The 11,002-nt window shown below is 40.1% G+C and overlaps 1 long non-coding RNA gene across 1 annotated transcript; it reads left to right on the top strand.

Moving 5' to 3' along the window:
* The first annotated feature begins 3,555 nt into the window (after positions 1–3,555).
* Positions 3,556–5,954, top strand: LOC113575302. Its single transcript, XR_003410400.2, has 4 exons — positions 3,556–3,749; positions 4,910–5,053; positions 5,442–5,507; positions 5,648–5,954. It is a non-coding gene; the product is annotated as an uncharacterized LOC113575302 (long non-coding RNA).
* Positions 5,955–11,002: the final 5,048 nt, after the last annotated feature.

Genomic DNA, 11,002 nt, shown 5'->3' with positions numbered 1-11,002 from the left:
CTTCTACCCCCATTGTTCGCCAAATAGTTTCAGGAGGAACTCTTGAGAAGGAGCAGACTTAAATGCAGCTCCCTGAAACAAGCACTTCAAGGTGCTTGGGTCTTGTTTCACTAGGCAACATCCACAGTTGGTGACAGACCCTTCAGGAGCTTCTACTGTAAATGGCTAAACAATAGCAAAGTGAAGTGGCTTTCCCATAAGAACTTAACCACGGCTTGAGCCAAAACACTGATGTTAGCACATAACGCACATATAAGGGTGTAACATACCTGTCCTGACTGACCTGCCCAGCATGAACGCATTTTCAAACCTCATGCATCCATTAACATCCACAGCAGTAGAGATGGGACATGCATAAGCATGTGCACTTACACTCATTCATGCACGCAAACACACATATGCACACACAGTGAGAAAATGACAGAGAGATAGAGAGAGTTGCTCCCAAGCAAAAGGGAAGTAAATAGTCTCAGAGGTACAAAATCTCCTCTGCATCTTCTCTGTTGTATTAGTATTTTCACATAGAAACATATGGACATATGGAGTGAAGCGAGTGTTCCATGTGCACACATGCACTCTTTGCCTTGTGTACCATCTGTTGCTTCCACATTCTTCAAATAGATGCAGAGTGTTTAGAAGGAAGAATTGCATAAGAAAAACTTGTTGAACCCCAAAAAGGGGAGTTAGGGGTGAAGGGGTAGGGGCCTGCGATTGCCATCCCACCAAATGTCATTGTTCTAGAGAGGGACATTTATCAGAGCAATAGGCTCATCCCTTTTAATGAGCCTAGCAGGCTTTTTCATTCAGAGGCTGAGGAGACAGAGAGAGAGAGAGAGTGTGTGTGTGTGTGTGTGTGTGTGTTTGAGTGTGTGCATGTGAACTCAGAGTGGATTTGCAAGGGAAATGAACTGGACATAAAATGTCAATATCACGTGTTAGAACTGCCCTCATCTCTTGGACGTATTCTCGTATGATGCACCTCCATGTGATTAATTTTTAAGATAGGGTAAATTAGAATGGGAATGACATATAGAATCAGTCCATTTAACCACCTGCAGAAATGTATTTGTATACATCTAAACTGCCATTAAATGAAAGCTTCCTTGCTAACATTGCATATATCAGAGAAAGCTGGTAGCTTTATGTTAAGATGCATTATGACAATATATAATTTTCCCTTGGCTCTATTACCTATTTGCTATTGCAGGACTTTTGTGTGACATCTTCCTTTTAACCTTGAGGTACCATCCATGAGCTCTAAGAACAGAGGAGGATTCGTTATGAGAACAGAGGAGGATTCGTTAAACCTTGCATTAATCAAACATGGAAGGAGACAGCACACTTCCTGAGTTACTATATCCTCCAAACCTGATACTTTAAATCTTTTTGTCCATGGCTGAATGATTTCCTTTATTATTCTGAATTTTTCCCAGTCTTCTGGTCCTGTGTTTAGCTAAACAAAACACTGTGTTTTACCAGCAGTCACTGACAGATTTTGGCCAAAGCAACCAGCAGTTCAGACAGAATCAACAGTGACTTCCTTTTGTTCCTGTACATGCCTGAAGGAACCAGGATAACAGACTGTGTCCATATGCCTGTTCTGGGACACACTTCTATACTGAGGTTGTGTCTATCTGAGTTTGAGCTGCTATGCAACTACTGTGCACATACCAACCACACCTGCCAATCTGATAGAGAACGAACAAATTTGCTTAGGATATTCGCACGCATACTGAAAAAAATATTTTTCAGTATAGATGATGAGTATATTTCACTTGACCCATTGCAGTTATACATTTCTGGATCACATTAAACGCATTTGTGGATACGTTTTGGATACGTTTTTTAAATAGTAAAAACTTTATTTTTGTACAGGTATAATTAAATATCCTAATTATTATTCTCTTCCATGTCCAGCTATAGTTACAGTTTTAAAATAATACTATGTGATAATATAATACCTATTTTAAAATTTAATATAGTTTTAGTCATAAAAGGATAACATTGCTGTATGCTAGGGTTTCTATTCATATCTTAAATTAATATTTTATTTTTAAAATATTGTTTATATATATATATATATATATATATATATATATATATATATATATATATATATATATATATATATTACTGATGTACAAACAAGACAGCCTGTAGTACCTTTGTGCAATGGAAAAAAAAATATTTATCAAGTTGTTAATGTTGCTCACTGTTGCTCCCTGAATGATTAAGAAATATGGCAGGAATGGTAGGTATGGTACAACATTTCCATTATCACAACAAGGCATGAGTCCAGTCATGGGATTATCCATAATTTGCAAATTATTTCATAATTTTAGGATCTTAGCATTTCTTATTTGTCATTAGATGCTTTTGTCATTAGATGTTTTACTTCTCTTTCTCTCTCTTTTATATTTATGAATGTCATATTTAGCTTTCCTCTCAGAAGATATGGTGTCCAATAGTTCCACACTGCACTTCCATAAATTACATCTGTATGATAATTTGACCTTAGCTGTAAACTGAAATATCTAAATCCTTTTCAAATGCCAAAAATCCTAGAAAAAAACTGCCCCTACAGCAATTATCAGGAACATATTTATTTACCATTGACAGTGATTTGTGCATTCTCAGGTTTTCATATGCTGTCTGTCCCACTGCCTGCCAATATATGGCATATCATAGCTTTAACAATACTACACTGATTGATTGGTATAATTAAGCGTTCATTACTGGAGAGGTATGGTGAAGGTAAACAGTGAGTGTCCATGAGCATAGTTATGAGGAGAAAGACATCCTTTGTGTAAGGGTTTGAGACAGCTATGTGGAAACAAAATGACTACCTCCACTGCAGTGTGCACGTTCTCTCATTTGTGCACAATTACTCTTTGACTACAGCAAGGACAAAATGCTTAAGGAGTTCGTACTACACTGTAGTCACTATGATTTTGTGCTGAATGTGCGTGAACCTTTCAGAACTGGGCCTTGGAATGGAAAGGGACAAAAGTGATTGGGAAACCAGAGTGAATTTGTAGCCAATTAGAAGTCAGAAAGAACAGGAGATGGCAGAAAATGTGGCGAGAGTATCTTAGACATCAGCGGAAACATCCATAAAGGAGACAGGGTTGCTTTGATGGACCAGTATTTTCGAAGGAAGAGGAAGAGTACTGATCTAGGATAATCTCTCCTACATTATGATCATATTCATTTTAAAGGGGGTTTTAGACCAGTGTCCTCACTTGACAAACACGAAACCTGGAGCAGTATGGATCCTTACCAGACCATCCAGGCCTGGGTCGGATGTTCCGTGTTCTGCAAGGTAGCTCACTTTCAGGCATTGTTTCTGTGTCTCGACAGACCGCCACCAGTGTGTGGGTTTTCTGTCGCCCCTGGAATGTCGCGCGTGGGAGGAACATTTGCGGAGAGTTCTCATACTCTCGCAGGATGGAGGTGGAGAAAGAAAGAGATAGACCGGGAGGGGAAGGGCAGGAGGGATGGGAGTGAAAAAAAGTAGAGAAAATTTTGAGAAAGAACTAGAGGGTGAGAGAATGGGTCAGAGAGAGGGAGAGAGAGAAAGTCTTTTTTTCCTCTTTTGCAGTTGAGTTGTTGTTTGGCAGCGAAAAGCAGGGACAGCATGACCAGAGTTTTAAACGTTAGTGCTGTGTTGGCATAGCAATGCGTGAGCCCCGTTGGAGCAGCAAATCCTGTCAGCTAGCACCGCTAGCAGCGTGTGGCTAAACAACCCGGTATGGAAAACAATTACTCTATTGTGACAAATTTTGAGCCATACTCTGTGGTATATCCCTTATATGTAATCTTTATCAAAGAGGTCCTCTCAAGACGGTGAACAGTGAGACTTCTTTAAAAATAATGAGGTAGCAACCAATAGCTTCTCCAAATAATGCAGACCACAAAATATTGGACCACCATTTTGATACTTCGAAAACGAAGTGAGTCACTGATATCCATTTGATCAACAACATATGCTCCTAGCACACTTGATATCTTCTCGCTGTATGACAATGAGCAGTGAAGAGGGAGAGAGAGAGCATGAGAGGGAGGAAAAGAGAGTTTGTTCTCCCATGCGGTTTTGGCCTGTTTCAGGGAGTTTGGAAGGAGTCCACAGTCTCTCCCTGTCCAGGCTTTGATATGGATGGGGTTCACTATGCAAAATAATCTATTTAGTCAGTGAATGATACAATGGGAAGCTCACTGGGGGAGGTACTGCAAAAGGTGAGGTGAGAGGAGAGGACAGAGGATAGGAGAAGAAAGAGGAGAGGCTATCAGGAGGGTAGGAGGGTCACAGGTGCTTGATGCAGGCAATCTTGATAGTATGATAGACACACACATACATGCACACACACACATCATTACACATCATGCACACATCGATGAGTTCATCATTAAATAAACAAGTAGGCATAACAGACATAACAGCAACAAAGGCACTGCTTCATGTATATTCTACAAGCAGTTACTGCTGGAACCCCGGGGAACCAAAAGCTAAAATATCCATTTGAATGCATTTTTTAACTAAAAAAAAATGTTTTTATCAAAGCACATTGTCTCTGATGTGAGTGAGAATCTACACATGGCTAGTTATTCAAATGGTGATGTTAAAAAGGTGAAATTGGAATGGTCAGAGCAAAATGCTCGCATTGCAAGTGAAAGTATAAGCCGTCTGTGTGCAACAAAAAAAGGATCCCCGTGTTAATCAGTTTCATGTACACCAAGACCAATAAATGTTTTAGAGTTGGGGCACTGATGCATCAAAGTTTTGCTCTTGTTCAATTTAATAAGAGAGCAAAGGATGTAAACAAAGAGTGAGCTTCCCATGACCTTGGCGTCTCCTCTTTTAAACATGCCCCTCATACACAAACCCCATGCGGATTTTCCTCTTCGACAGCATCCTGACGTGTGTGGGACTCCAGGGAGATATTGGCCATGGGGCGGCTGGGAGACGACGGGATAGAAGAGCTCGTGGTGGCGAGGTCGGCGGAAGGTCTCTTCTTTTAGAAGCATGCTGAGGTTCATTTAAGGCTGTGAGAAGGTAACCGCAGAAACCCACCGCGGTTACCGAGGTCACCCGCGGCCCTTTGCTATGGCGCCTTTCTTCAGGGATGAGCAGAGAGCGAGAGAGAGAGAGAGAGAGAGAGAGAGAGAGAGAGAGAGAGAGTGGAAGGGAGAGCGAGACAGAGCAATGAGACTGATCCACCTTGTTCCAACAGTCAACACTGAAGCATCATGTAAACCTCTTCCATTCAAAACACATGTTCTTTCTGACATTATGTGAGACAATGGACAATGACAAAGAGTGGCTCACTGAATAAGAAACTTGCTAATATAGCTAATGGTGAATGGAAGCTATCAGCATACTCACCAGCATCTGTTAATATGGGTTGACTGGCAATGTTCTGGTGGTTGGGTTATGTTCACAGGTCATAGGTTCAGAGGTTGCCCGCGGCCCCGGGAAATGCAGCTCCTACCTCAGCCAGCCCAACATGGTGAGGATGAGAAGGAACCAGATGGAGCCTGTGGTTTCTGGCTTTCCTTTTATCTTTTACTCTGGCTGGCTGGCTGTCTACTGTGGAACTGAGAGCAAGGTCTGACATGGATAATTGCTTGTGCTCTTTCCTTTGTGCAGTGGGATTCAGAGCAGTGGCTCAAAATGACACAGGACTGCACCAGATGGAGGCACTAGCATCATTCATGCACAGAGCTTTGGCCAGATTGGCTTAAAGAGATATGATATGCACAGGTAAGGAGTGTTCAGAAACGATTGTGCAGCCATTTGCCCAGGGCTCAGTAAGGTCCTTACTAAGAGCTGATGTTAGGAGAAGAACACATCAAAACACAAGAAAGAGGACACAACTGTCCTAAGGACAAAACGTATTTCATGGTCAAATTTTTTAAAGACATGTGTTTCATGATGACAGACAATACTGAGCCAGCACAACTGAGGTCATCTCTCTGTTTTACACCAATTTCTCATGTCATCAGTTCTAAACCGGCCATGCTGCAAACCAAAATGTCCTGGACAAAAAGAAAAGAACAAAACTGCACTCTGTTCAAATGCTACAATACAGAATCATTGATATCCCTCTTTGTGCTAGATGTCTTTAGCTGTGTTAGTGTGAGACTTTTAAATGCGTACTTCAAGAACTTTCAATGTAATTAACAATCATTGTAACTAGTTGTAGTTACATTGTTAGTAGTTACTAGTTATCACTGTATTCGCTGCAGTAACCTGTTAGCAGAGTGATGCCAGTGGCATTATGTTAACTATTTGCATTCTGCTTCCATTACCTGCAGAGCAAAGACACATTTCCTGTGGAAATTCCCATCCTATAATGTGGTTTGAAAAAAAAAGATTCACACCATTTTGAAAGATCAGAAGATGAATCCAAGTAGGCCAGACTTCATTTATAGAGTCCAACACCACAACTGGTGTCAAACAGTTGGGGGTACATTAATATTAAATCTTACATCTAAGCTGTCATAGGGAAGCAGCTTTTCCTGTTACTGATCAGGGCTGGGTTTCCCAAAAGCGTCATAAAACAAAGCTCATCTTTAAGTAATAGAGCAAGTACATTACACTGAGTATTACTTTTTCTCATTTAGAATGATCACTATGATGATTTTGAGAAACGGGACCCAGATTTGATCTAAGTGCTTTTCATTGTGGGATGATGTAATGTCACCACAAATGGCTGCGGTGAATGACATTGGTGGATGTGAGCACTGCCTGCCCCTGCCTTCTAATGACTGGCCATTCATTAAAAGCTCTAATGAGCTTGAACTGGCTTTGACAGGGGTGGAGCCAGGGGGTGGGGCCAAGGGGCTGTTTAAAAAGATTTATGAGGGAGGAATAATAGCAGGAAAAGAGAGAGCTGGCGGAGGGGTGAGGGCAACAGCAAAACAGATTTTCAAAAAACAATAAGTGGATGGATGGGGTTGTTGGAGATTTCACAGTGAAATTAAAAGGGGGTGATGAAAGTATGTGCACGAGGGGCACATCAGGGTTCCTCACCTAGGCCGATATTTTGCTGCTTTTCCAAACTAAAATATTGGGAAAGAGTCAAATGATGTCCTGGATATATTTGGATCCCTTTTTACTCATTTGAGGTGTTTTGAGGTCTGCATTCCCAAACTCCCACGGGTGGGTTAGTGCCAATGTCAGCATGCATTCCCACATATGCACGTGCACACACTCGCCCAAGCCATGAGCTAGTAAGGTAGCTACTGTTTCATTCCCTGGCAGGCCAAGTGGCAGGCAGGATGATTTGGATTATATGATTCAGTATGTAAAGTGATCCAGTCTTCGGTGGGTGGCTTTTGTAATAAAACGGCGCCTTTTTACTTCCTCTCTTTGATATCCCTGAGAAGACCTGCCTCTGTTCCTGGAAGGAGGTACAAGGAAGCCCAGGAGAGGAAGCTGAGAGACTTAGAGGTTATTGCAGGTCACCAAATCCCCAAATAATGAAGGATATTATTGTGTCACTGCCTGAATCTTGTGGAAGGCTGTAAGCTTTTAGCGCAGGACAGAGGGAAGCTTGAATTCTTTTTCTTCTTTTTCTCCAACATTACACAAGTAGGATATTAATCATTAATTTCTCTATCTGTAGTATGAAGCTTGTACAAATGGTATAATTACAATTCACAAATTGAAACAGTATTGAATTTTTGACAGGTTGATGTAGTTCTAAAAACAGTAAATAGATAAATTTATAAATATCTATTCCATACTCAAGTCCATGCTACCTATACTTGTCTAGATTTAGTGCATGTAATTTGATGTAAAAGTGTTGCATAATACCAAATAGCTGCTATGAAGAATAAGAATGAGAACATTTTATATGTACACAATTTTTACTACAATACATTGCAGTTACTTTTCTAGAAACTAGTCTAAAATGATTTGAGAATAATGGTATGAGGTATTATATAATATGCATAACAATTTGAAAACAATATACAATGGAGTATAGACATAAAAATGACAATTTACAATTTCATAGTATTTATTCCCATACCTAAATTTTTTCTCCTATGATTTGTATTGTTACTTAGGTTTGAAATCTAGTAATACATACAGTATTATCTAGTAATATATATTATTGTTCTACAATTCTGCAGTTGCCAACAGAATATCTTTATGTGATCTGTGATTTCCTTTTCTTGTAACATAGCTTAATTAACATATTCATGAAATCACCGTGGGCACTGTGCCAAAACCTTCCTTCTCTCCTTGTTAAGTCCTTTATCTTCATCAATTATCTTTCACTTACCTTAAAATCATTCCTGAACCATTTCTGGGAACCAGGTGCATGCAACTTACAGAAACATTACTAACATATACAGCTCTGTGTGTGCGCATGCATGCGTGTGTGTGCATACGAGTGTGTGCATCTCAGTGTTCACGTGTGCATATATTCAGTTGTGAGCACCACATTCATATTCCCCCAATCACCATTCAAGTGTTTCATTCATTCAGCACCTTTTTGTTACTTTTCCAGAAAAACCTTTAATTCCACACTATCTGGATTTTACACACTTCTTTGCCTAGTTGTTATACACGTAAACTATCAAAAATTAAACTGTTACACAAAAGAATATTTTAAAAATAAATAATTCTTTAGAAAATATCATATGAATTGGCTTAGAGTGGGACTGGGTGTTTTCCAATATAGTGTCAATCAGCAAATTATTAGTCTGCAGACTCGTTGGCTCTAGCAGGAAAAGTGTCTCCACATTTACCTACTTACTTTCCTCCAGCAACACACATACATGGAAACATTCACACCTACATATATACTCACACACACAAATACCAACCCCCCACAAATTCACACACATGCATACACACATACACACACGCGCGCGCGCGCGCACACACACATGCGCGCACACACACACACACACACACACACACACACACTTCCATGTCTGAACACTTACACAGTAACCATGATCATTTGAATTGTAAAGTAAGGGGTGGACTTTGGGAGCTATCAGGGGACTTCCCTTACACTTGGAGGGTAGCATGTTCTTCTGTTTCAGACTAATAACATAAAACCAACACTGTCACTTCCAGCATGCAACACACAGAGCAGTCATGCTATCATTTGACATGAATCTATTGTTATCGTTTGCATTCATGTCTGTTTCGCTACCAAGCTAACTAATGTTTATACAATCTAACAATTATTTATTCCATTTCAATATAGTATATGTAAACAAAACCAACAAACAAATAAATAAGTGGATTCCTGGAGGTATAAAACTGCAAATTTTCTTTGGTGTGATTTTTTTTGTTTTTACCACAGTTATACATTACTTAATAATAATACATGTAATGCAATAAAAGCTAGAATTATTGTACATAAATGCAGATATTGAAAAGCTACTTTGTGTATAAACAGCTACTTTATGTAAAAGGGTTTTTAATTAATTAATATTAAATTTACACTTCAAAAAAAAAAAAAAAAAGGGCAGTTAATCAAGATTTCCATAAAACACTACTGTGTGTTTCATGTAGTTCTTAGTTAAACAGCACAGTACAGAGTGTTAGAGAAACTGCTTAACAAACCAGTTTAAAATACATGTCTTCTGGGGATCCTTTTAAACCCTGCCAGCCCCAATAACCACTCCCCTTTTCACTATTACCCTTGTTACAGTATTTAGAAGTGCCCATCATTAAGATAATATTGATATGGCTAACATGGAGCAACTGTTTAGCAGTGCAATCACTTTTGCTTTCTTGGCTTTCTGCAGCTGCTGTTGTTACTAAGGCCCCAGCCCATAACAACAGCTGGAAATGTGTCCCCAGACCCCTTCCATTCCATGGGTCAAACCCCAGTATAGCTGCCCTGTCCTCTCCACACTCCCCTGGAGCATAACGGAGCAGTGGGCAGCCTCTGATAGCTGCTTCCAAAGCAGGCCAGCAGTGGACAAGCGCATTACACGCGCCTCACACATGTCCGCAGGCTTCCGCTCCGGGAAGGGGGGCTGCAGTGGGTTCAAACAGATGGGGCGATTATCTCCTAACTGAAAGCGGGAATTCCGTTTGTCAAAGCGGGCTAAGCCCCACGAGACAGATGTCCTGCAGGTGGGACAGCAGGAGGGGCTTCATGGATAAAGGCGGGATGCGGACCAGGGCTGCCATATTACACTAAAAACTCCTGTTACCTGATGCACTGAGATACCTTAGTATATGTAAAAAAAAAAAAAAAAAAAGTCTCATACTTAAGTTTGCAATGTACATAGAAATGCAGTAGCAAGCCACCTGCTGCAAAATACTGTAAATCTCATAAAACAAAAATGTAATTTTAAGGGAAAAAATACACTTAAAAAGATGAGTTAAAATGTTTTTGGATGGTATGAATGCAGAAAAGCACAAGAATGATGAATGATGTATGTGATGTAAAATCTTCCTCAAGAATCTCCCTCAATGTATGGGCCATCAAAACTTGTTCAATACACTACTTAACAGACTGGACCACTTAATGTTCTGTTGATTGCCTGGATTGTTTATGCCATCTAGTGTTCTGGGAAGGAAAATGCATGCTATCACTTTGACTATGTTATCCTTTGTACTACCTCTTATCCTTTGTACTATGCCGTTATACTGTGAGTCTGGAGTTTGCAGCCCAGGAAAAGCTAATTGGATTCAACTTGATTAGGAACACCATTAAAACTCCATTTTGCTCTAAGGACTGTGTCAGTTTTTCAGGGCATGGATTCCAAAGTCAAAGTCATATTCCACAAGGTGTTGTAAGCATTCTTTTGAGATTTTGGTCCAAGTTTACATGATTGCAACATGTAATCATTGCAAAGTTGTCAGCTGCGCATTCATGCTGAGAATCTCCTCTTACAGCATATGCCAGTGGTACAGTGGATTCAGATCTGGGGACTGAGGAAGCCAGTGAAGTACAATTAACCTAATTGCCATGAACATGGCATGGTGCAGCCAAAGCTCAAATTGGTGCAAATAACCATT

Source organism: Electrophorus electricus, chromosome 1, assembly GCF_013358815.1.
Source record: "Electrophorus electricus isolate fEleEle1 chromosome 1, fEleEle1.pri, whole genome shotgun sequence".
NCBI lineage: Eukaryota > Metazoa > Chordata > Actinopteri > Gymnotiformes > Gymnotidae > Electrophorus > Electrophorus electricus.
Note: the sequence above shows the minus strand (reverse complement) of the source record. Positions and strands in the feature narration are given on the sequence as shown.